General features: G+C 38.3%; 1 protein-coding gene and 1 long non-coding RNA gene across 11 annotated transcripts in view; one reads left to right on the top strand and one right to left on the bottom strand.

Moving 5' to 3' along the window:
• The window catches only part of LRFN5 (leucine rich repeat and fibronectin type III domain containing 5), a 280,525-nt gene extending 261,742 nt beyond the window's left edge, over positions 1 to 18,783 (bottom strand). For all 8 annotated transcript variants that reach the window (XR_002523342.2, XM_021941158.2, XM_017961144.3 and 5 more), the window contains exon 1: positions 16,811 to 18,783. The gene's annotated coding sequence lies outside the window, so the exon portion shown is untranslated. The remainder of the gene's footprint in view (positions 1 to 16,810) is intronic.
• A 3-nt stretch (positions 18,784 to 18,786) lies between these two features.
• Positions 18,787 to 27,118, top strand: part of LOC103886209 — a 46,421-nt gene continuing 38,089 nt past the window's right edge. The window contains exons 1-2 of one of the 3 annotated variants that reach the window (XR_002523344.2): positions 18,787 to 20,640; positions 21,497 to 21,595. This is a non-coding gene — a long non-coding RNA (uncharacterized LOC103886209). Of the gene's footprint in view, positions 20,641 to 20,773; positions 21,144 to 21,496; positions 21,596 to 27,118 lie in introns of those variants that run through there. The other 2 variants (XR_002523343.2, XR_004184934.1) reach the window with 2 other exon arrangements.

A 27,118-nucleotide genomic window follows, 5' to 3' on the forward strand; every position in this document is an offset into this window, starting at 1 on the left:
GCAGTAATGTAGAGTAACAGTACTTCGAAATTCAACATTGCTTAATCAAAATGTTACTTTAGTCTGTCACTGGTTACACTTCAAGAAACCCAGGGTTATCTCAATTAAAAGTGAGTGTTTAGAGCACTTTGCAGATTCCCTGCAGAATCATACAATAAATCTGCTCTACCCAAACTGGAAAAGACACTATTTTTCTATTTTTTGCTATATGCTACTTTCACTGTTAACCTTCTAGTTCAATGTTTCTCTCTTCTGAAGAATTATTTGAAGAGGCTACAAATGATATAATATTATATTACAGTATATTCTCCTTGTTCATGATTATGAACAATCTATTGTTGATTTTAATTAAATGGTGGCAATGAAATTTTCACAAAAGGATTAATTGCAAGAAAATTAACCAGTCGTTCAAATTTCGGTCCACATTGATTGAAATGACAAAAGTATACTGTCTTGGACTGTATTTAAAATATTAAATATTTCAAAGTATCTTTATCTAGTGAAATATATGGAGTATGTGCTACCAATGCTGAAGTTAGGAGCAGAGGTTTGAATATTTGAAGCACAAGGTATTTGACTCTGCAATATCTTAGTTGTAGAGGCCTAGGAACTATTTCCTTCTCGATAATTCAGGAGATTATTGTTGCATATGTAATTTATTAAACTAGTTACATTACACTATAGGAAACAGGAACATTAGTTAACCACACTGCATTATTTTCTTCACAGGCTGCCAGCAACTTCCTCCCAAATGGAATGCTGAGTTGTGATTTCACCATAATTAGTTAATAAATTTTAGAGTACCAAAAAATGACTACAAAAAGGAGACTTTCAGATTTCCATCTCCACAATATTGAAGTTAGCTGTAACAAAATAAGTATGCAACTTTTAAAGAATGTGTTAGACCTTAAGAAGCCTGCCAGTGCAATTAAAATATAATAGCAATATAAGTTGGTATTGCCCTACCTTAAAACTAGAAAGTCAGGCCTACATATTTTTAATGTTCTCACACAGCTTTATAGCAAAGACACTGAAAGTTTATAATTAAAATTGATCTCAAAACCACTTAATAGAGATTACATACACAAGTAACTGAACCATGTTTGATTCCCCTACAAAACACAGGTGTGTTTGATTACTTTGCTGACATGCCACTTGGGAACTCAAACACAGAGAATATTTTTTAAATCCCCACATTTTTAGTCCATTTTCATACTCCTATAAAGAACTGCCCGAGACTAGGTAATTTATAAAGGAAAGAGGTTTAGTTGACTTACAGTTTAGCTGGCTGGGGAGGTCTCGGGAAACTTACAATCATGGCGGAAGGCTACGGGGAAGCAAGGCACCTGCTTCACAAGGCACCTGCTTCACAAGGCACCTGCTTCACAATGCAGCAGGTGTGGGGACTACAAATCAAGATGAGATTCGGGTGGGGGACACAAAGTCTAATCGTATCATCACAAGAGGTTAATTTCAGCTGTTTTATTTGTCAAATGGAAAATTATTTATTCAATGACTCTAGAAATGCTGTGGTCCTGAGAGAAAAGCAATGACCCTTTAGGGGGTTGGAAAGCTGAACTTTAATAGCAGAGCTGACCTTATACTGAAGCAGAGACTCTCAAACTGACCTATATCTCACCAGCTCAAAGGTTTATTATTTCCTTCCTCTAACTGTAATCATACCAGAAGTCAATACAAAATATGGTATATCATAACTCAGTTAAAACTTGAGTACGTTTTTGTCTCATATAAGCTTAAAATTAAATTATAGTACAAAGTTACAAGGAAGTTGATAAGTAAATACGGATTTATCCCTATGAAAAAAGAGCATGACTTGGATAAATCATAATGGAGAATTCTATATTTCAGATAATTCAAAAATAGATCATGATAACAAACACAAAGCTATAATAATTCTTCAGCACTTGTGTGATCTCTCTCTAACAAAGAGAAAAAGAAGTTACCTAAGACTTTTAAGAAAAATTATATTTAAATGCAGCCATTGTCATATTCCCTTCTATAATTTTACTATACTTTATTTCATTTTAAAATGAAGAAAAGTTTTTCTTTTTGAGACTGAGTCTCGCTCTGTCGCCCAGGCTGGAGTGCAGTGGCCGGATCTCAGCTCACTGCAAGCTCCGCCTCCCGGGTTCACGCCATTCTCCTGCCTCAGCCTCCCGAGTAGCTGGGACTACAGGCGTCCACCACCTCGCCTGGCTAGTTTTTTGTATTTTTTAGTAGAGACGGGGTTTCACCGTGTTAGCCAGGATGATCTCGATCTCCTGACCTCGTGATCCGCCCATCTCGGCGTCCCAAAGTGCTGGGATTACAGGCTTGAGCGACCGCGCCCGGCCAAAAAAAAATTATTATATTTCCACAATCTTGTAGCTTAAATTTATTTGTAAACTTTTTTAAAGTATGATAATTATGAACAGTACAATATATAGCATGCACATTAATAGAGATTCAGTATTTGATAAAAATAAATAAGCTTATTTGAAAGTATGTGTACGTTCATACATGTATATGGTCCTTTACTGTTTTATGGCAGTAAGACAAAGCTTGCTTATACAAATATTACAGTTGTGGGCTTCTCAATGAAAAATATATGCAATTTTATTCGTAAAATTCTATTAGACCCAGCCATTACAAATATTTTGCTGTAAGACTGTGGCTTGACAATTTTCCATTTGTTTCCCTAAAATAACAAAATTTGCTAAGAAATCTTAAAGCAGGAAACACTAATTACCAAACCAAAATATTAGAAATTCACTAAAAGTTTATCGGTTTTTGAATTTCACATGGGGGACAGAAAAATGGCTTCTCAGGTAAACTATTTCTGAAAGAAAGGGAAAAAAAGAAGGATAGAAAGAGAAAGAGAAGACAAGAAGAAGGAAGGGTTAAATAAATCAAATAGCTCATTGATTCTTCCCAACCAAGTTCAGAGATGGTAACATGACCCAAGTCAAACAATTAGGGCTGAAAAGAATCAATGTAAGGATCTTTGTTAGGACTGTCAGAAAACAGTTTCTATCTCCCACTTTCTCTCTTGCTTCCCTCCTCTGCTTCAAGGCCTTTCTCCATCAGCCTTTGGACATGGTGTCGTTAATGATACGAAGCGACCCTGACCTATCCCTCCAAATCTAAGAAAGGAACCAATAGAGAGAAATTAGAGCTGGAAGTTGGATCCTAATTTTTCAACTTTTTAAATACTGAGTCAAGCTATGCCTGAAAATAATCCTGCAATTGGTTGTCTGAACAAAAATATTCCTTTGATGCTGAGGCAATTTAGGTTGAGTTTTTCACTTCCTGCTGAATGAGTTCTAAGTGATACAACCCTATTTTCCAGCCTTAATTCTAGATGCTGAAACCAAAAATATTCTGTTAAATGTAAGTTACAGAACCTGAACTCCAGCAAGCTTGGGACCATCACATAATTTCATCTGTCTCACTGTTTTTACACATTGTTCACCTGGAGGTCTCAACTCCATCTTGGACTGATATATAGTCAATTTATCATTTCAGCTTAAAATGGCAAAGCATATCTTCAAATTACTATTGATAGCACCAATTCAGAAACAGTGAGTGCTAACTCCATTTAAATTCAGCTCACATAGTTTCTCCACTTAAGCATCACTGATAATTCTACAATACCGATTACCCCGTTCAAGAAAGTTTTGTGTTATGGGCTATGAATCAGTTTGAGAGACTTGACACTAATTTCTCATTCCCAATATAGACTGTATTTCACAAAGGGGATATAGGAACACAGAAAATATTTAAAAATCTTTAGAATGATATGACATTGTTTTTCAAAGGCTGTTTCATATTTCAAAAATTAGGATTCTTTTCTTTGTTGTGTATCCCCAAATGTTACAAAATGCTATCACTAAAAGTACACACACCAGTAGAGAGGTAATGACTACAAAAAATAAAATTAGTTTCCTTCTATTGGTACATATAAGTAAATTTTAGTGCTTTATGGCCACATTCCAAAATCAATATTTATTTATTAATGTACATATCAATTCATGTATTTGACCAGCACCTCCTGAATGCACACTTTATACCAAGAGTGATATATTTCACTTAAATTTCCTATTTTGGTTTTAAATTGCCCTTGAATCTGCTTCCTTTGTTTAATATAGATGTTAGAGATAATTATTTATTCCATGTGTTCAAAATGTAATGGTACAGACAACACTTAGAATTGAAAAAAAAAAAAAAAAAAAAAAAAAAAACCACTTTCCCCAACATGATTGGGAAAACAATTACACATATTCTTTTGTCCATTTATTTTGATCCCAATAGAATAATAAGTGTGATAGTCATATACTCACACAGCTATTTAAACGATATTTTAATTTTCAATTTAAAAGAAATAGAACTATTAAAGAGATAGACATCAATGGGGAAAAAAAAAAGTTACACAAATTAGTCTAAGCTACTATAAGATCGATTTTCCCAAACAGAAAACAAAATCAAGTTACTCATCTCTCCTCAATTCTTCAAACATGTCCTTAATAAGAGTGAAACATGTACCACCAAACCAATGGCTGGCCGGGCGCAGTGGTTTACGCCTGTAATCCCAGCATTTTGGGAGGCCAAGACGGGCGGATCACGAGGTCAGGAGATAGAGACCATTCCGGAGAACATGGTGAAACCCCGTCTCTACTAAAAATACAAAAAAAAAAAATTAGCCGGTGAGGTGGCGGGCGCCTGTAGTCCCAGCTATTCGGGAGGCTGAGGAGGGAGAATGGCGTGAACCCAGCAGGCGGAGCTTGCAGTGAGCAAAGATCGCGCCACTGCACTCCAGGCTGGGCAGACCGAGACTCCATCTCAAAAAAAAAAAAAAAAAAAAGGTATACAAAAGCCCCTTCCAAGATACTTTACTTACTTTTTGTGTCTGTAACTTTATATAATTTTTTTCTTTAAAAGATTTCCCAAATTATGTTACTTCAAAACCCTAAACAACCTGAATTGGTCCTGCCTAATTATTAGAACCATACATCATTTGAGACGTTGCTTTTAAAATATCCCAGTTAGTTTAACAATAGTTAGTTACTGTACATCTGTAGGAAAGTTTGCTTTCATTTTAATTATATTTTTTAACACCTTCTGTATCAATCTTTAAGGAAAAGTACTGCCTTGACATTGTTTTATAAGATCCCTTTGGTCCTGTGTCTCGATAGAATAAACTAGAAACAGACTTGAAAGCTGACAATCTACTAAGGCCAAATATTGCAGTCTAACATGTAATATATAAAGACGTATTTTTTTAAAGAGCCATCATGCTATGCATAAAATTATTTGCAATTATTCTTTATATACAACTGTAATTTTCTCACTTTCAATATATAATAATAATAATTGCTAGTGCTGTTTGAGCATTCCATTATTTGCCAGTGATGTGTGAGGTGCTGGGAATACATTATTTCACTGACTCTTCACAACAGCCTTTGTGATGGTCATCAACCTTAGCCCCATTCTACAGGTAAGGAAATTGAGAAATATGCCAAGAAAATCAATGATAATGCACTGTATATAATACACATAGTATATGTAGTGTGTATGTGGATATATATGTATATATATTGCAATATACATATATTGCCATATGCAGCATATGGAACCTGGTTATTTTAGAATTTACTAGTAGAAATTTCAAATAAAAAGCATAACACACATTACCTATCTTACATTAGATTCTAAGATCACAGTAAGAAGGACCAAAAAGAAAACATAAATAAAACATTTTATTTCAACATAATCCAGGGAGGGTTTCAACCCATAATTACAAAATAGCTTTGAAGAAAATATCTAAGTGACTATGACATGCATTTTCATGTACCCCTTCACAAATATATCTGTTTTACTAAAAATACAAACACTGAAGTCAAATACACTCATTTTAATTATGTATTTTCTGCAAATAAATAATACTCAGAAAGTTATGAAATTATAGTTGTAATGCCCCATGACCTATGCCCTGCACCATATTATACCTGTAACAGTATGTCAAATTCCTGTAGAGTAATTTGATACATGAATGAGGATATTATTAAATAAAAGAAGATGAATATCAAGGCCCAGGATAAAGTAATTGTGCAATATAGATTTAATTTGCAAAAGAAATGAATAGCAAATATGAATCACCAAAATATAATTAGAAGATACAATGAAATCTTGGAGAAATTACAGAATATCACACTGAACTAAATCAAGCCCAAATAGCACTTGCAGGAAAAAAGAGTCAAAGTTTCCCTTGGGTTTTAGGTGAATAGCAGTACTCCTAGCACAAGAGGACAACCTTTTCAGAGGAGCTTCTCTAATGCAACGATAAGTCAGTAAGTTATACATTAGGCAAATCAAAATTACTTATCATGTACATGTTAGGAAATATCATAGACAATTTTACCTACTGAGAAATCAGCAAATATTTCCAAAGGTGTAAGAAAAGAATATATTCCGCCTTAAAAATATATGAATGCATGGATTGAGGGGCATCATGCTTAGTTATGGTAGATATTTAACAAATATTTGTTGAAAGCATTTTTTAAAAAGAGAGCCAGGCTTTTCTTCCAGAGAGGTATGGTGTCTGGCTATGTCTCAGTACCTAAGATAGATGTCTCAGTTATCTATTCTGATTACATAATTTTGTGGCTTAAAGTGACAACCATTTTATTTGTTTATGAATTGTGGGTCAGCAATTTGGGCTGGCCTGAGTTGCTTAGTTCTTCTGTTGGTCTCACCTGGCATCACTCTTGTGACTATAATTATCTGGAGGTTCTAATATGTGTGAATGGTCTCAGGTGGCCTCATCCACATGTCTGGCCATTGGAGCTGCTGTTAGCCAGGTCACTTGTCCTCAGTAGAGGAATCCATGTTTCTTCACATAATGGTAACATTTTTTAAAAAGAACAAGAGTAGAAGCTACATACTTTCTGGAGGATTAGGCTTGAAAATTATACCATATCACTTCTGCAATCCCTATTGTTGAAAGCAAGTAAAAAGGCCAGTTCAGATTCAAAGAGAAGAGAAACACACATCTATTCTTGATGAGAAGCACTGCAATGAATTTGTGGCCATTTTGAATTCAAGAGGTAACAACATAGCTTACAGATAGGAAAACATCACAGGGCTTACTTTAGAAAAGATTTGTCCTGATAACAGTTATATCTGGAATTAAGCCCCAGATTTTGACTGCCTATCATCAAGCCCCTCTGTCACAGAAATAACACCAGTGATTCAAGATGAGAAAATGAGTTTGTCAAGTGACTTCTTTTCCACTCTCTGCCAAAGGGAAGAGGTAACAAGAGTAACACCTGAAGCACTCATTAAGCGCATCAACTGCAGTCTACACAAATAGTACAGCAAAAGAAGAAGAGGTGAGTGGAAGGCAGAGCATGATAAGACAAATGCCAGGGTGTTAATGATGGACAGAATGATCTGTAAGTTTCACCCCACCATGATATCGCAGTATGTTCTCATTCTTTTGCACTAGGAAACATGTTAACCTGAACATTTATTTATTACTTACAGCATACCAGTCCGTTTAAATGGCTTGCCAGTCCCTCCTGCAGATGGGAACTGAAAATTAAAGACAGCAAATCACCCAAAATCACACAGTCTATTTTATCAAAAAGTTTTAGTATATATTTATATCCCAGACTCAGGATGCAAATACCTTCTCAATATAAACAACTACAGAATCTCCTAGTGGATAAAGTGTTTTTATAAACTACATAAGACATGGCAATTTATAGAGTACCATAAGCACATGAGTAACTAAAAATAGGATATATGATCAGAGGATGCTCATCATCCTTGAAGGAGATTAAAAACACATTTTTTTGTAATAATCAATGGAAAACAGCCATAAGCAGTAGGATAAAAGGGCAATCCCCTAGGTGTAGCTGACAGAGCATCCTCTTTAGAATCAAAAATTTTTGGATTTTAATTCTAGCCCTATCATCTTATCTGTATAATCATGGGCAAGCAAATTAACCACACTGGGCCTCAATATGTTCCTCTAAAAAACAGAGACAATCATGATAAAGTTGTAGGGTTAGTGCATAGAGTAGAGAAAAGTAAAAATCTACAGTGCTAGGAAAAGACCACCTTCTCAGAATATGATGAAGATGATGCTGATGGTCATCGTCATCTGTTATATATTATCCAAGTTATATTAGCATCTTTCAGTGCTGTCCTCAGCAAGTACATGGAAAGCTCACGTGCTTGTTTCAGAGGATGAAGCCTTAGACTTTTATTTAGCCTTAGGTCCTTATTTTACCAACGTACCTAGCAACCTTATTATTTATGTTCTTAGTAAGTTCCTATCACGAACTTTAAAAGGAAGGCAAGTACATTGACAACAATTAGCTATATAAGAGCAAAGAAAATCAAAGAAACACTTTACAGTTGAGACAGAAAGAACAAAAGAAGGGGCAAATTTATGAACTGCCTTAAACATGTCTTGGATTGTTCCCCAAGGGTCTTCTGCAATTGCTAACATACATAATGAAGAAGTCATTAAGGAAATAACTATATTTATATGTGGTGTGTTGATCTTGACAACTATTTGAATTCACATCAAATGCAAAATTTTAAAAAATTTTTAAACAGGATGCCTAAAGACAATACCATTCAAGACTATGGATAATGTGGATAACCAAAAGACTCAATTGACCAGGATACTTAGTCAAGTAAGTTTACATGTCATTTTCTTCTGTATTCAAATTATTTTTCCCCTTTTTAGGAATTAGATAACCTCATATAGAGGCTGAAAAACTGCTAGGAGCTTAATAATCAATTTTATTAAACAATGGAGGAGGTCACAAAAATTAATTTAGTAAATAATATAGAGATCAACGGCATCTAGAGGAAAAGGTGTGAGAATGTCATCAAGACTGATTCAGGATTAGGGCTCCTCTCTGAAAGAATATTTGTTTCTCACTCTAGATTGCAACTTTTCTAGAGTGGCATCTATGCCATTTTGGCTTCTGTGACTTAAAGGAGAAATGATTAGCAGAAAATCTAAGTATGCATTAAATGCCAAATAAATATGTGTTAATGGAATTAAAGCATATACTTGAGTCATTCTTGTCTAGAACAGAGAGCTCATGATGCAGCCAGCCAATCACCTTAGAGTAAGGTGAAAATGTACTCTTCTTGTGTTGCTCCATTTCATTGTTGTTCATATTTATTATGAACAATAACATTAAAATATATTAGTGAATTTTCTCTCACTATTTATTGGAAAAGATTTAAGTAACTTGGTTATCATGAGTAAATCAAATGATCTGAATGTTCGAAAAGTGCCAGAACTCATAATAGCAAATACGTTTAATCCAGTGTTCAGATTGACCAGTTGTTGCATCTTGAAGAAGTAAACTTAGTGTGTAATTGGATTGTTTGTAATTCAAGAGATAAATGTTTGAAGGGATGGATACCCCATTCACAATGATGTGCATAGTTCGTATTGCGTGCCTGTATCAAAATATCTCATGTACCCCAGAAATATATACACCTACTATGCACCCACAAAAATGTTTAAAAATGATTTTTAATTTTTTAAAAAAGAGGTATATATCTTAAGAACTCCAATGCCTTGTCCAGGCTCAGCGGGAAAGAAAACATTGATCAAATTGTAACGTCTAAAATGAGTGTAGGCTGGAGAGTTACAGCATTTTCTTGCTTTGTCTGCTCCAAAAGCACGCAAGTAATGGCACTGCTTAACTGGATGGTAGTCTACCCACGTGGGTTGTTGGCATGCTTAGGTGAAAATTTGGATAACAAATGAAGACCTTCCAGAAAATGGTGATGATGAAGACTAATGACAGCTAACATTTATTGACCATTAAAGGCAAAAGGACTTGAAATCATGATATACAGAAAACTGTCCTAAACCAGTTTAGGGCCAAGATATGTTTAGTCATAAGCACAGCAATTGTGGTTTGGAAATTTCAAGGAACTCAGCGCAAATACTTGAAGTACTACCATTAGGAATTAGACTTGTGTGCCTCTTTCTACCATGTTAAAAATAATTAGAAGCTACAAGATGCCAGAGTTTTGGCTCAAGTTAAAAGAGAAAATTATAATACATCTATATGAAAGTGAAATAATATATTTTAGGTGGAGTGATTTGGGAATTACTAAAGTTACTCAAGCTTAGTCAAGATGACCACTTGGCAGAGATGCTTTAAAAAAAAAATTAAGATTTAATATACATGTCAGGAGAACTTACAAGTTGTCTAATGCCATGTCCATCAGAGATTAAAATGAATAAATTTGAACATCTTTGGGCAAGTCATGCACTCTCCAGTGTATTAGAAATACAGTCTATGATTTCTTAAACTCAGCGAGATTCTCTGCTTTACATCTTCTGCCTGGTTCCTGAAGACACTGGACTATATGACCCCTGGTCTGACGAGCTTTTGAAGCCATACAATTGTCACCTCCTTTATACTTTCCCTCTTCATGCTTACGCTAGCTAATGATGAGATGATCATGGTGATGATGACAATGATAATAACAGTCAGGTGCCTAATGAACTATATCACTGAAACCTCCAGACAGCCTGATTGCATAAGTCATATTATTAGCCCTCTTTCTCTGGTGAGGATTATGATGCTCAGAGAAGTTCAAAGACTTGTTCAAGGTTATACAGGACTGTGACCGAGGGAGGCAGAATTCCATAGTTCCTTTTAATTTAACTGCTGCACAATACCAACCTCTACGAAACACAGCCATGATTTCTTAATTTCTTCTCTCTCTCCTACTACAAAGTGTAGAACATCAAAATAGAACTAAAAGTTTCAGCTAATAAATTACTTTCAAGTTTATTCATTTGTTTGTATTTTTCATGTTACTAAGAAAATGAGTTATTGAGGTCAGGTCCCAATGTCCAGTTATACATTGTTTAAGTGTCTGATATTTAAAAAGTCAATACATGGCAAATATCCTAACATAATGCCTAAAAATAACCTTAAACTTTTCATTTAAAGTTAGACCTAGTTTTATTGAGTGTGGGATTCCAAATTAAAATATTTGTGAATATTAATGATCTCAAGATATCTATCCACATAAAATAAAGCATATTCACTACTCATGTAGCGTTCAATGCTGCCATATAAATTATATGTAGTTTAATGTTGCTGTACAAATGTCTAAACACTTATAAAAACAAGTGTAAATAAACCACTCAAAAACTTGACAAATCTTCACACCATAAAAAAATAATAAAAGGAGAGCTAACTAATAAGAAAAGTACCACATCCTATATTTGCAAAAGAGATAAGAGAAAGTTAGGCTTCATAGCAATGTAGTTGGTATGTCCCCACTAGTAAATCACATTAATACAAATATTCTAGTACTTGGGAGGTAATACCACTAAAATCCATGGAAAACCTACTTGAAGATAGAAAATAAGGAATAAAAACGAACACTGAAATCAAGAAGTAAATTGAAGTTTGTCCTGCAAGGCTCTTTAGCACTTCCTCAAAAGAGCTGAATGTGGTGGAGTGAAAATAGATCAAGATAAACAGCATTGTTTAGGCTTCCATTCCAGATTAAATATACTATTTTTGATTGAGCATCTATTGAATGAATTATTTTTTGTTGTTTTTTTCTAAGAATTCAGAAACTGCTCCCAGAATTTGTTGAAACCTTAATCATTTAATGTATTACTTCTTTTCTAGAGTCTTTTATTATTATAAAATCTAAAATAGATTCAATTTTCTATGAAAATTCTACAATTGTTTCCCACGAGGATTATAATACCATTTTCAAAATATTTGATTTGGAAGATTTTTTAGAGCAATAAATTATATCCATGCTCCCACACACATACAAAAAAAATGCAAGAACAGTGTGAGCTTTTGAGTTTTGAAAGGTTTCTTTTGTAAAAAGATATATTTTCTTATTTTAAGTTCTGGGATACATGTGCAGGATGTGCAGGTTTGTTACATAGGTAAATATGTGCCATGGTTGGAATGCAAATTAGTTCAACCATTGTGGAAGACAGTGTGGTGATTCCTCAAAGACTTAGAACCAGAAATAATATTTGACACAGAAATCCCATTACTGGGTATATGCCCAAAGGAAGACATATTTTCTAAGAAGAACAAACTTGTCAATTGACATTTTCCTGCCAATGTGACCATGTAACTTAAACACTGCCTATGAAAACCAATTTCTGAGAAATATTACAAATGTAGTTTGCAGTTTAAACAATAAATACTTTTCATGTGGTTTACTTGGAATCAGTGAAATGACGGACAGCAGAGTTATATAAACATGTAATTCCATTGTAATGTTTACCACTTATTAACCAACTTCATAATTAGTATTAAATTATGTCATGTAAAATGTTTGTGTAAAATTAAATTATGTTTAGTAAAAATTATTTTGTCAGCACAGTATCCTTCACAACAATGATGAAAAAGCTTAAAAGTAGCATTGGCTATCTTTGAATTAAATTCTTACATTTCTGTCTTCTGTTACATGAAACTGGAATTTTCATAATAACATACAATTTATGTTGGTAGAGCATACTAAAAATGGTTCACCTCTAAGTGGAATAGCTTCAATAATTATGAACATAATACTTCTTAATTTCACTATGCACATACCATGTAATGAACAAATTATACAGCCTTAGGTTCTAAACCGTCCTCAATGATTGAAGGATGCCATGGGAATAAAAATGTGGGCTCTGCAACCAGAATAAGCAGTCTCAGTCCAAGGCTTGTTGAACAAGGCAGAGTATGCACATGTGTATTATTGGAATGATTTAGCAAAATTATCTGCTAGTTATGTATTCTAGGGGCTCACACTCACACCTATAAGGTCCAAATTTCCAGTTTTACTCTTCAATAATACATAAAACATAAAATTCATTATACTATATACAAAACCCTGAAGATAATGCCAATATGTTACATTTTTAAGTAACCAGAAAATAAAAATCACTGAAATAAGCTACTAGGTTAGCCAGTTAAGCCTTTAGGAAGTTTCAAGTAGCTTCCTTTTTCCAGCCTCAAAATTGTCAATAAAACTTATTAGCAATCTTATTTATGATACATTTATTTTAAAATACATAATTTAGTAGATATTATGTAGTAGTGTCATGTAGAGGCAGGAATATTGTTAGATACCTGCAAGCATCTCATCCCAACCATATAACAACACAGCAATACATCAGCAGAAAGCAAGATCTCAATTTCACCAGCAAGAAAACTCAGCAAAACTACTAAGCCAAAAGTGCTTCAAACAGCAACAAGATCAAGATAACTGATTTAAATGGACAAAGGAAATGAGAGCCATTCATGAAAAGATGAAAGGGTGATAAAACATGACATAACATATGAAGATCATTTAAACACCAATGCCATAACCAGATACTGCTTCAACACGCAAAATGCATTTAGTGACAGAGGAGACAAAAATAATTGAAGAGGGAATAGGGTGGAGGTATTCTCCCACAGGTAACTACAGCTCTTGCTATCCCCTCTTCAGAAAAAGGAAAGAAATCACTTCTGGCTGGTGTCAGTCAGAACTAAACCTTTATGAACTTCTCCCAGAACATCAGCACAGGAATCTCATATTTCAAAAACAAGCTGTGTGTGCTCATACACACATTAGATCTATGAGGGAAGGAGAGAGGTGTGTGAAAGAACAGAAGCCTGGTGTTCAAGGTCATTCTCCTCTTGAAAAGAGAAAGAGAAAAAAATGTCTAAAAGAAATTATCCAAGGTACAGGAATCAAACGACAACTTCTTTTCACCTATCTGCTTATGCTTGTTCTTATAGATATCCTATTGTTCTGTCCCTATTAATAGTGACTAAAAGAGGGCTTACAAAGAAGGAGGCTTTTGGCTGGGAAATGTCCTATCAATACCTGAAGTGTTAATTCATCAATGAGTCAGGCTAGTGAGCCAGGCCAGCTCTATCTAAAGACAATTCTTAGCAAGGACAGTGGACTCAGATTTTCAAAGTAACTTGTACCCTCTCCATTTTTCCAGAAAAGGGAGAAGAAAAAGGTAGCAGAAATCTTTTCCCCCCCTTAGGAACCTCTATGCATGTAACCGTGTGCTAGTAGTTCTATTTAGTTATGACCTTTAACCTAAGTCCAATCCGCACCAATGAGTGACATTTTCAAACATGCATCACACCATCATCTGTTTAGGTTTCTGAGCATTCACCATCCATTTTAATGCATTTGCTTTACCTTCCCTGAGGCTGAAGGTGGAAGAACAAGGCTTAACCTGCAAAAAATCGAATCCTTAGTGGGAAAAGGCCAGAAGAAAGTGAAATAGGTGGGAGGTGGTGAAAACACCTTATTTTCCAAGAACCTATATTCACCAGCATTTCTTTTTTCTTGGGCACTCTCTAGATAGGTATAACTTACTTGCTAACAAATATTGTAAGTATGATATCAATACTGTTGTAATAGTACTCTGGGGTAATTTGGGAGGACAAAGTGGTGTCCTTGTCAGACGTTTAGAATACACAAATCAGATTTCTAAGATTTTCTGAGTGATAAGAGGATTAGAAGTAAATTCATCAAAAGAGAAAAAGAAAAAAAAAAGGAAAATAAAAGAAAAAAATCATTTTTAAATGTATTCCCAATTATCTGTTATCTTTCATTTATTTCATTATTTAATCCAGGCAATACACTTCCCCTCCGCCCACTGCCCGCCCCCCCCCCTCCCACCCCCACCCACCAGGGACCTCAGAGGGGGAAGTTCTGTTAAAGTCGAGGTATCTTCTGTATCATTCCTTGGTTATCCCTGCAGCTTGAAGTTACAAAGCAAATCTATCTGAAGAGTGGCCCTCATGTCCTCCTCTTTCACGTTTATTGGGTACCAGGTTGGGGAGGAAGGTTAGTTGACTTTACAGAGGTGTTTCAACTAGAAACAATACGGGTATAAATGACATGATCAAACCGAGGAGAGCAAGAAGCAGGGTTAGAAAGAGGAACAAATGGAAATCTAGGAAATACACACTTAGCTTCAGGTTTTTAATCCTGATAAATCATGCAGTATTTGAATATCAAGACATTTTTGTAGCCAGCTTTCCTTCCATATTCTTGAATATTCATTGCCGAGGGGAGGGACAGGGAGAGAGAGAGAAAGGTTTTGCAGGCAAAGGCAGGACACCACCGCCCTCCACGCTCCTCTGTGGCTCTGGGCATCTCCCTCCTCTCACATCCAGGCGGCCGCCTCGGCCACGATCCGCTTGCTGTCTGCCAGGGGGTCCGCTGAGCTCTTCCGCCCCGCCCGGAGAAAGTGTCAAAGCCGGCCTGCCAGCTGCAGTGGCAGAGCCCAGCCCCCAAAGCCCGCTGCATACATGGCCTTGTAGCACCACCAGCCTGCGAGGGCTGCAGCAGCAGCCGAGCCCAGACTCGAAGAGGAGTTGGGGACGTCAGTACGCAGGGACAAGCAGAGCAGCTATGGGCCAGCTAGAAGTCTGCAAATGCCATCATATGGATATCTACAGAAACGCAGCGAGTGGAGGAAAATCAGGCAGCGCCCCTACACTTCCTAAGCGGCTTTAGCAAACAGAACCCCCCGCCCCCCAACAGCCCCAGTCACTGCCTCCTGAAGCAGGGAACCCTGAGCTTGGCTGGGCCAAGTCCTCCGCTGAATGTAGCCAGAAAGCAGCTCCCAAAGGCGGGAGACAAACTAACACTCCTTAGCTAAATTATTCAGACCGTCTTCACTATGGAATAAAACATTGATGAGACTACTTTGGAAGTGGTTTATCTTGTTAATTCTAATGTCTTCGAGAAGGGAGTGAAATTTTCCTTTGGGGGCGGGCGCTGAGATAGGATGAAAGGGAATTCAGGGAAAAAAGGCGCCAGGGTAAAGGGCTCTGGAAGTTAACTAAATTTGTTCTGCTTCAGCTGGCCATGGGAATCTCATTTTAACATATCAGACCCAATATGTTAATTAGGCAGTCGCAAATCCAACCTGCTCCTTGTAAATCAAGGCACCAGAAAAAGAAATTCAAAGTATCTATTATACAGAGACAAAAAAAAAAAAAAAAAAAAAAAACCGCGCACAGGAGCCGCTCTCCGTGACGTGACGGAGACAATACAGCTGGAGAGAACGTTGGGTGGTGGCTATCGGTTTAGCCTGGTTCTGCTAGATATAAAAATGACTTCTTTCATGGATTTATTCTGCTACATAAAAGCACGCCCTGGCAGTTAAACACCATATCTCAAGACACACACCCGTGACAATATATTCCCTTTCATGCAAACCAAGTTCCAAGAAAACTCCATTTCAAGTCAAAGTCTCCAGATGCGTAATTTACAACTACTAAAAAGATCTGGCAAGCTCCTCCACAACAAGGAAAGAAAACAACCTGGCACCAGAGGTAGAAAAGGGTAAAAAAGATCTTTGGTTTAAATGATGGGTGGAAACCAAACACCCACTCACACTCCACAATCTGGAGAGGGTTGGGTACCAAATGGTCCGTGGCAACCATAGCCTGAAGGAAACAGAATTTTGATCTCTGGCATCATCAGACAGGTTCCACACGCCTAGCTCTCAAAAAATATCCTCAGGGTGGAGCACATCCATATTCCCAAAGCTTTCACTACTAGATTAAGTGCTCAGGTATAGATGTATATTTCACCTACTAGAAATTGTATTACAAAATCACAGAGCAGGCGCCCTTGGATACTCAACCCTTCCCAATGATTTTCAAAACATTAATAAGTAAAGTAGCCTGCAATGCAGATAAGACACTAGAAACAAGATCTAAAGGAAATTGGGTGAGGCGAGTAATCCTTGGCTTGTTACCTGGTGCCTCTAGGGGAAAAGACGGTCGTAGGAAGACTTTCTGCCTGCAGGTACAATCCCGGCAAGGTGGCTCCAGGTGGCTTTCACAGTCGTACGCGTGTCTCGCTCGTCACTTCGCTGCCCTTTGCCATAGCTCAGCACCCGCATCCTAGGGTGTCGGAAAGGCAGCTCCTGCCACTGCCGCCGCTGCCCGCAGGTCGCGCTGGGTGGGGGATCCGCTGCAATCGCCCCATGAAACCCGCGGCTCCGCGCCCGGGGAGCGGGCAGAGGCAGGGCGGCCGCGCACGCACACACAGACACACGCTCACACTCACACACACTCGCACCCGGGCGCGCGCGCACTTGCACTCACACTTGCACACGCACACCCGGCACTGCACGGGGAGGAAGCAGCACGGAGGGAACCGGTCCTTCTCACGATTGGCTTCGAAGCCCACAGGACCGCGGGCAGCAAAGAGAGCGTTCTCGCATAGCCCTTTAATCACGTTTCCTTCAAGTTCTCCTCCAACCCGAATCCACGTAATTCAAGAGCTGGTGACATTGTGGTGGAGAGGAGGGAGCCGATAAAGGGCTGAGGAAGAGTCGGGGATTTTGTTAAGCAGTTTGATAAGCAATCCTCATTACCTTTTTTGTTTTGTTTTGTTTTGTATAGCAAACCAGTTCGAAGGGCTGAACTTTTGGCTTCAAATGCTGTGGACCAAAACGTAAATATCCTTCTGGCCAAGAGAAGAAGGTGTAGATACACGGAAACAAGAGGGCTGCAAGACCCTCTATTGACCTTGTGATGTACCTGGAAGCAGGTCAATACTGGCGCTTTCCAAGCTTCTGGATAAAGCGATCCACACACCTGGGTCCACAGCCCAGCAGCCGCTCCAAATCCAGTCAGGAAAATGGGTCTGGGCGTCCTCAGAGCTCTGCAAGAACCCGGGCACGAAGGGGCATCGCCGACTTAACACATTTGCTTCTGGGCAGTTGGATAAAAGACAGTCAAATGCATCAGATAGGCGCGCGCGTACACACACGCGCGCACACACACACGCAGCTAGCTGGAAAGCGGCTTACAAAACACTAGAGACATGCCAAGATGACTTGAAAAGGTAGCCAACATCCAGGATCTTTCCGGAAAACAGAAGGGCCAGCAGGGAGGTTATCAAAGTCTTCTCAAGTCTTTCATTTCTTCCTCTCTCCTGTGAGTGTGTGTGTATGTGTGTGTCTCCAGAAGGTTTCGTTGGTCTGCCCCACCCCCGTCCAGTTGCGCTTTTTTTCCTGATATAACCGACGGTGCAAAATGAATTATATGGGTGGGCTGTGCTCACAGCCCAGAGCTCCCCAAAGTCAAGAATCCTAAGGGAGCAGCCAGCTGCTAAACAATTCACATTCTCAAGGGAAGAATGAAAAACACGCGCAAACACGCGCACACACATACATAGTCCTCCGTTCGGGCAGCTCTGCACACGCTCACCGCCTCCCTGCGCGCCGCTGCACACAGCGCCCCGCCCGCTGGCCACCGAGCTGGGGCGAGTCCGCAGTTCAGGCGCGAGGCAAGCAGCCGAGGTCCGGGGCTGCGGCCGCGGCCGGGGCGGACCCGGGAGCCAGGCTTCCCAAGGCTGTGCGTGTCGGCAACGGCGGCCTCCTGGCCGCGTGGAACTGAGCCCCGCGCTGCAGCATGGAGGCGGCGGCTGCGGCGGCGGCGGCGGCGGCGGGCGCGCGGCCGTGAGCTCGGCCCGCGCCGCAGTGACGGGAGCGGCCGTGTCGGCCAGACCCCGAGAGTCCGTGAGACCCCGGCCGGGGCCGGTCAGCTGCTCTCAGCCCTCGGGCCTCCCAGCCAGACTAGTTCTGAACCGATTTATCTGGGGGGTGCGGAGAGGGCGGGCGAAGCGCCGGGAAATCCCCAGGCTGAGGAGGCGCGGGGGCGTTGCAGGAAGGGGGAAGGGAAAAGGCAGAAAACCTGGAGGATGAAAGCGAACTTCCAGGGGCGTCCCCAGCCTCCTGCAAAAGGGCAATTTGCTGATCGCCTACTTCCTCTCGGTTGTGGGATAGAGAGAATCATCACTGAGTCAAGCTTCGGCTGCTTAGGGAGGTGGGAAAAGGCATTAGTTATAATAACCCGCCGGAAATTTTGAGAAGGAGAGCTACTGACTTGGGGGTTTCAGTCATCTGAGGCTGGCTTCCGCTGTCCCCTTAGTTGTGGGTGGTGATTTGCTTACTAATCAGATGGGAGCGGATTCTGTAAAGAACATTTATATTTGGGAATCAGCTCAGCATCAGACATTACGAATACTGCAGTTGGTCACATTTTAGTATGTCAAGGGCAGAAAGGGAGCCCAACAATCTTCATAATCCAGACCTGGTCTGTAAGGTCACCGGTACAGAAGCAGGGTCTAAAGCAGAAAAGAGGTGCGACTGGAAAGGAGGTTAGACAGGGCCCTGAGGGAATGGATCTGCCCGGAGCCCTCGCCTGGTTTTGCTTTAGACTCCGACAAGACTCCCAGTGCTTCTCTCCCCGACCCTATATCCCCACTCCGCCCAGCCTGAAAAAGCCAGTAAGCAAAGTTAACTCTTTCTTCTAAAGAACCCTAAGTGAAATCTTGCTCTTCCTTTCTGCTAAAATCCTGAAACCCTTTCGCTTCTCATTGTGGGTTCACCAGCACGTGGTCTTCGGACACTGCGCGCACCTTCGCTCTCAGCTCTGATCCTAGCTAGCCCAGACACCAGTCTGTACCCCCAAAGGCAATGGAAGAGTAGGAAGTTGCAAAAAGGAAGCTGGCTAACAAGGGTTTCTTCTGCCCCATTTGGCAAAGGCCCATGCCAGTGGCCTCCATGGATAGGGAGCTCTTTCGTTTTGTTCCAAAAAGCTTTGCCAGGCTTTACCATTGCCCTGGAAGTGCACAGGCGCGCGTATACTCGAGCACAACCTTGGGCTCACCCCAAAGGCGCACAGCTGCACCCACGGGTAAGAAAGACCCACACAGCTATCTCTGTAGGGGAAGAACCCGAGGAGTGAAGTGCTTTAGGTGGAAACTGCTCACATCTCCTTTCTTTCCTCTGCTCCCCTTCTCTGCCCCTGGTACTCTCGATCCAATCCTGGGCTTAGGAATCCACTCAAGCCACGTCTGGCTGCTTTGCTTTCCAGAGTAGCGCAGCTCCGAGACTGCACTTCTAGCCCTGCAGCCTCCCTCCAGGACTGCGAGCGGCGCCAGATCCGGGACTTCGGGGTCTCCGCGGGAGCTTAGGAGGCTCAGGATTTGAGTTGGAGAGCTGGAGAGCCAAATTCCGAGCCGCCGGGGGACTGCGCAGTAAGACCACAGAAATAAACCAAAGGGACACCGCGGACAGATGTACCAGAGGACACCACTGAAGTCCAGGAGAATCTTCACAAAAGCCATCAGCGTTTTCCTTGTAGCTTTCTGTCCCTCGAAGTGGAAAATTGAGGTTTCTGAGAAGTCCACGGAGAGAACCTGCAGCAAACTGAAGCCACAGACTCCGGAGGCACAGGGAGAAATAATGCTTCCATCCTCCTTTCACTTTAAACTTGATCACTTCTGGGACTTCACTGGAGGGCGGTGGAGTTGCACCAGCCTGGAGTACAGGCAGATCCCAGTGAGCACTTCCAAGTACTTTAGGACGTGGGGGTGACTCCGTTTTCTTCAGGATTGTCCCACTTGCCATCCTTTCCAGCCGAGCTGACAGGAACCAATGAAAGTCTAGGCGATAAGGATTTTCCGTTACCTCAGGGATCAAAGTGTAAAGTGTTGAATGAGAAACCCGAAGACCTTGCATCGCTGGGCTGAATAACTTTTTGTTTTCTTTTTTATGTTGTCCAGACTGAGGTAGGGAGGGGACACACTGAGCTAGCTGTAAGAAGTCAAGGGTTGGGAGAAAACAAAGTTCAAATACTATACTGGAATTTTGTGTGTGTGTTCTCGTTTTAGAAACTGTGTGTGGCGGGCGGGGGGGGGGGGGGTCAGCTTGAGAAAGATGAAATCGACGTTTCCTTAATGCTGGGAGTAATAATGCTTAACTTTTCATTGTTCTTTCAAGCCCTACCAGGCCCACGAAAACACCTTCTTTCTGTTTCCTGTAGCCTTCCTGTATATCATGCATTATATTTGAAAGTGCCTTTCTCTACTTTCCTCATTTTATCTCAAAAATCTCTGCTACAACCAGATAACTTTCACTCTCCCGATTCAGCATTTGCTCTTTTCCCTCCTACATAAGCTGATCAGAATTTGCAAAGAGAGTGGAAGAGGAAAGCTTCTATTTTGTTTCATGATTGTTGCTAGAAATCGGCAAGACCTCGGGAGAGACACCAGGATATTCTTTCCCAATGGAGGTCAGAGCTAGCAAAGTTTTTTTTGTTTTGTTTTGTTTTGTTTTTTCTTTAAATTTTATTCCCCAGCAGGTCAAAAACTAGGATGTTTGCAAAAAGAATTTCTAATTTGCTCATAAAACTATTGTTATTAGCCACTCTGAGGTTGGCATGATTTTAAAAGTTCAAACAAGTTCCTTGTAGAATAGGGTTCCTTTAAACATTGACATTTAAAGAGAAGTAATTTTTTTCATAAATAATTTAGATTTAACTCGTTACCCCTAGAGAATATCTGCCTTACTTTGTTAATGTGTCCCCTGATTTACTCCATATGTCAAATCACTTTTAAGATAATGTCGATTTTCTTGTTCTCCCAGGTCATTTTTCTGAGGGCCAATGGTGATAAGTGTTGGTCTGCCTGTTTTCCCGGAATAATCCACGATTTGGGGAAAGAAAGAGTATTTTGCTAATTTCAGGTAATTAATGGAGATGTGAATGTTTTTCAGTTAAAGTGATGAATAGCAAAAGATAACCTGAGTTTCTCTTTATATTGTTATTTAATATTTGAGTTTCTCTTTAAAGTAGTAAAAAAGTTATGATTTAGTTTTTTTAATGGCGTTAATTAGTTTGCACGAATTATGAATTGTATTTACATGGATTAAAGCATGTGGTAAGTTATCACTTTAATTCATTAATTTGTTTTATATATAACTGAAGAAGCTTATTGTAAATTGGAAATACCTTAACTTCAAATTTCCTGGGTGAGAAATCACTACTGAGTTACAAGCCTTTGATTATTTTTACTAATATAATGTAATAAGTTATCTGACAGTTCAAAACTGGAAGTTGGTATGAAGAAACAAGGAAATACAAGTTTCTGAAATGAAGGGATATCATTAAAAACAAATCCGAGTTAAACAGAATAAATGAAATCCAAACATTGAAGTTTTTTTTAAATCTACCTATCTTTGAAATATGAAAAGAAGTGTGCTTATATTAGGAGCATATTTCCAGTGTTGCAACTGACCTTGAAGTCCTAGAATACAGTGTATTTTAGCAACTAGATCTCACCAAAAATATATTTCAGCTGACTTCAAAACAAAGTTGAAGACCCCAGCATATTTCTAGCATACATAGGTAAACAGATTTCTCATTGGAACAAAAAGAATCAAATGTATTTAGTATTTAATCTTCTTTTGAGTTACAGAAATATTTTTTTCTTATTTTATCATTTCTTGATTTCTTAAACTTGATTTATATAAAACACATTTCCTTTCCTTTCTTTCTGTATCTCTGTCGTATATGTTAACCTTTATAGATCATAATAGTGAACTAAAAGATCAAGGTCTGCTTGATGAAAACTGGAACTAGCACTGAGAACCCAATACATTATCAGATGGAAGTGGACATTTATTTTACTAAGAAAAATGGGTTTTGAACCTAATTTTTTGAAACAAAAATACAATGTGTTATATCCTAAATATAATCTCTCAGCAGAGAGTTTTTGAGAGAGATCAAAGGAAAGAAATTATTTCAGAGACAAGCATTGCTGTAGAGAAAGGAAAATTCTTAATACTGAAAGTTAGAAGTAAATTTTATCTTTCATCTCCATTAATATTTTTTTCTTGCTTATTTGCTTACACCTTGATGTCAACTCCTCACATTTGTCTGCTGCTCCTATTTAGTTACCCAAGAGCCCCAAAATACACCATGCTATCGAGGACTATCTAACCCAAAGAAGAATTCTATGCTATTACAATTCAATTTCTACTTCTCACCAAAACTCCCATTAAGGCATAGTAGACAGATCTAATTGAGCTTTTAATAAAAAATAAATTATATCAGACTAATTTAGCTAAAGTATGAATGACTAGCAGCCTACATCAGGAATATGAAGCCACCTTAATTTATAAAAAGTAGACTTTCTAACAAAGTATGTTAATACATATGGGAAGCAGGGCCACCTCAATTATTCTTACCTTGTATACCAAACTGAATGATAAGCATGGTACTATATTTTATATTTTCCCTTTTTGTGTTTTGATAATGCTGTTGAACAACTATTCACACCTAGCTTTAGCCTTTGAAAGAAATATTTTTAAATTTTATGTGTATGTATAGCTAGCATTTCAAAAAGATTTCCACTAAATAGTGAAACTGTTTTCTAAATGAATCTAGTTGTAAAGCAATTATCTTAAAAATAAAACATCGGAATAATTGTTGTCATGACTTGATTTAGGAGTACAGGTAGGCACACCAAATCATATTAGGTAGAAATAATAAGCTGTTTGAATGTCTATGGCATTCATTTTTTCAACTTACTTACGTTAAAAGCCTGATTAAGAACTGTTGTCATACCAGACTCCTATTAACACCAATAGGGATGACATGTGACGTCGTGTCTGAGAGGCAGAAGGAGAGACCCAGAGTCAGTGAATCAGACACAGAGTTTATTGAGGAGTTATATACAGTTCGGGCCAGGAGTGGTGGGCTGGACAGGAAAACTGCTACTGTTTATAAAAAGCATTCAGGATATGTAGTGTTTTCATTTAGGAATCTCTAGCTAGCAACCTACATTTTACCCGAAACAAACATCCTCAGTCCCCTTTATGGCCTGAGTTCCAAGGTATGGGCAAGGGGTTCAGAAGTCCCCCATAGTTAAGGAGTGAATCTCTAGATTGGCCACTCCTGAATTTCTTAGGTCCGAACTCCAAACAAACCTTCTTCTTACACCATAGGGACCTTCTCAGGGTGTGCTTGAGTTATTGCTATCAAGTGCCTCTGCCGTACAATGACATAACAAAGATTTGGCTTTTTAGCTTTAGTTTGACAGGTTTTCTTTTTTTTTTAACTTCTGTTTTTTCTTTTATTATTTATTTATTTATTCATTCATTAATTTATTTATTGAGATGGAGCTTTCACTCTGTCACCCAGGCTGGAGTGCAGTGGCACGATCTCAGCTCACTGCAACCTCTGCCTCCCAGGGTCAAGCGATTCTCTTGCCTCAGCCTCCCAAGTAGCTGGGATTACAGGTGTCTGCCACCACACCCAGCTAACTTTTTGTATTTTTAGTAGAGACTGGGTTTCACCATGTTGGCCAGGCTGGTCTCAAATTCCTGACCTCAGGTGATCCACCCTCCTTGGCCTCCCGAAGTGCTGGGATTACAGGCGTGAGCCACCGCACCCAGCTTTTAACTTTTATTTTCAGTTCAGGAATATATGTGCAGGTTTGTTACATAGGTAAACTTGTGTTATGGGGGTTCATTGTACAGATTACTTCATAACCCAGGCATTAAGCTTAGTACCCATTAGTTATTTTTCCCGATCCTCTCCCTCCTCCCACCTTCCCCTCTCCCAAAGGCTCCTGTGTATGTCGTTCTCCTCTGTGTGTCCATGTGTTCTTATCATTTAGCTCCCACTTATAAGTGAGAACATGCAGTATTTGGTTTCCTGTTCCTGTATTGGTTTGCTACGGATAATGGCCTCCAGTGCCAAATTAGAAAACTGAATCTGTCTTCAAGGTTGAGGCAGATTCAGCTTCTTCATTATTCATCTTGAAAATCTGTCCTTGAATTTCAGGCAGGTGGCCACAAGTCGGCAGTAATGTGACACTCTCACGTGGTTGTAACCACATGGTTGGACTTTCTTACAAGCCCCCACAGATTTAGAAGGAAGAATTAATTTTAATTTATTTTATTAAAGATCTGTTTTATTAAAATAAATGATGTGTGGTAAGTTTTATTTACATGAAATCAGATCATTTCTTTTGGAGCAATCATTTTTAACAAATTTCTAAAACATGATTAGGTAATTTGCCTTTTAACCTCTTCACTGGTTCTTTTTCTTTTCCCCTTTAAATCACGGCCTGTTTAGAGAGAAGACTGAGTTACTGTTTTTTGTTTGTTTGTTTTTTGTTGTTGTTGTTGTTGTTTTTTTTTTTACTGATGTTTTGCTTCCATAATATTCCTGGCCCTGTAACTGACTGCAGTCTTTTGGCTAGCTTGGTGTTAAAGTTCTTTTGGATTTATATCTCAGCTCTTAGTGACTGTGACCTCTGTAATGAAAGGGAATCCTTTCTGCGACTGGTTAGCATCAAACTTCTTTCTCCACAAAGGTCCTTTATTTCTCTGCTTGCAGTTTTGTTCATTCCATGTAAATTCTTTGAATGCCTTGTTATAGCACTAAGCACTGGAGAAAGAAGACTGACCATAATTTTCATGGCCTCTGTCCCTCATAATAGAGCTTACTATCTAGTAGAGGTTAATAGACCAACAAATTAGTTGTTACATTATGATCTTGCTTTTATTTTGCCAACTACAATTTGTTATCAAGCCCAAGTGTGTTCTTTTGTGAGACCTCTGGAACCACCTCCTATTAACTCCAGTAATAGCTTCTCTATTGCACTTAGTTTCTGGTTTATTTTTCCCACATTCATTCTAACTGCCTTGGGAGGTAGTCTGTGAAACGTCTGTATGAAGTCTTTTACTGCAGTACCAGGTATAGCCCAGGGTATTACTAAACAAAGTTTTGGAATGAAACAAACCTGGGTTTGAGTCATGGTTCTGAGATTCACCGTGTTACTTGTGTAAATTATTTAACTCACCTGAATCCTCAAGTTTTAATGCATGTCAAATAGAAGGGAGAATATTTATATTTAGGGTTGATTGACAGTTATTAATGACTACCTGTATATAAACTACCCAGCAGAAGTAGGTAATCCATAGATAACATTTCTGTTCCCTGTCATTAGTCTATCTTAAATTGTGTATGAATGTCTAATATTATATTAAAGCATTGTACCGATAACCCAGTTTCTCAAAATAAACTACTTTTTAATCAAGAAAATCTGCTCATAAAAACTTCTTGAGATAAAATCCTTGAGAAGACACCTAAAATATTCTACTGATGTTTTTATTTTCCCTCATATTATATATATTATGTAATATATGTTATCCATTATATATAATACATATACCAAATTATATATTAATTCAAACATGAAATTTAAGTGAAATTTTCAATATCCAACTTGTTCTCCTCAGACGCCATTTGTTCTCAAAATGCTTTTTAGAAGTTTTGTACCTTAAATTATCTCCCCTTTAAAAGGGCTGGTTTTAGAATAAAGTAATCAAAGAAGTTTCCTTGGATTTTATACAGCTGGTCTTTGGCTTTCAGACTAGTTTCTCTCTCTCTCTCTCTCTATAGGTATATATACACACACTCTCTCTCTCTCTCTCTCTATATATATATATATATGTATATATCAAGTCCAAGTTTGTTCTTTTTTGAGACCTCTGGAACTACCTCCTATTTACATATACACACAAAGAATCTCCATCATTAGGTATTTAAAACTCATCAGAGGGAAAAATATTACACTAATTGTTACAAATATTAAGAAATTTGTTGAAAATAAAAATAGGGTAATATGAAAATAAACACAGAAATATTAAATATAGATTTTAAATTATTTACCATCCATTTATTAAAATAATGAACATTTATATTTGTAGAAAATGTGATTAGTTTAATAGTTTTTAAACTGCATTATATTGCTATGCAGTATTTTTCCACTTTATTTAAAGTAAATGTGTCTATTGTCAACATTAAACTATTAATTTAATAAATTATTAATTGAGCTATAACTAGTATATATTTAATTTCTGCTTGGATATGCAAAAACATAAATTATTGTTTTATTTTGCGTTTAGCTTGGCATGTTTTAACATTTTGTAATATTGTAACATTAGAACATTTTAAAACCAAAAAATATATTGTTGAAAAATTAACATGACTCTGATTATGAGAACTTATTATATATTTTATAATAGTGTTATTGTCAACAGAATTTAGGAAATAAAAGAAATCGCATGAAAAATCACTGTGAAAAATTATATGGCATTGTAGTCTTTTCTGTATTTTTTTCAAATTTGTGTGTCCAGCTTACCTTTTATAATTTTACAAATTTGAGGATTTGCTACATTTTCTTGTTGAATATT

The sequence above is a fragment of the Papio anubis genome, chromosome 7 (genome assembly GCF_008728515.1).
Source record: "Papio anubis isolate 15944 chromosome 7, Panubis1.0, whole genome shotgun sequence".
Taxonomy (NCBI): Eukaryota; Metazoa; Chordata; class Mammalia; order Primates; family Cercopithecidae; genus Papio; species Papio anubis.